Source organism: Penaeus monodon, chromosome 15 (genome assembly GCF_015228065.2).
Source record: "Penaeus monodon isolate SGIC_2016 chromosome 15, NSTDA_Pmon_1, whole genome shotgun sequence".
NCBI lineage: Eukaryota > Metazoa > Arthropoda > Malacostraca > Decapoda > Penaeidae > Penaeus > Penaeus monodon.
The window spans coordinates 13,441,909-13,442,283 of NC_051400.1; positions in this window are offsets into that span (position 1 = coordinate 13,441,909).

Below are 375 nucleotides of genomic sequence, written 5' to 3' on the forward strand. Positions count from 1 at the left end.
CCCCCTATTTTGTTCCCTTCGTTTTCCCTCCCTCCTCTCCCTCCTCTTCAACCCCTCCCCTACCCTCCTTCCCTTCTTCCCCCCTTCTTTCACCCCCTTTTTACTATTTCTCGCCTTCCCCTTTCTTTCCTGACACCCCTCACCCCCCCCCCTCCCCTTCCCCTTCTTTCCTGACACCCCTCACCCCCCCCCGCCCCCTCTCAGCTGACACCCCCCCCCCCCCGCCGCCTCCCAGCTGACTGATGTCGTGGTGCTGATAACATTGTCTTTAAAGGTTATTGTCTTGATGTCTGGGTCGAGGTGACATTACGAATTTACCCTTTTCTTCACAGTCTTTCAATTTTCATTTCTTTTTGTTTCATTCATCTGTCTTCA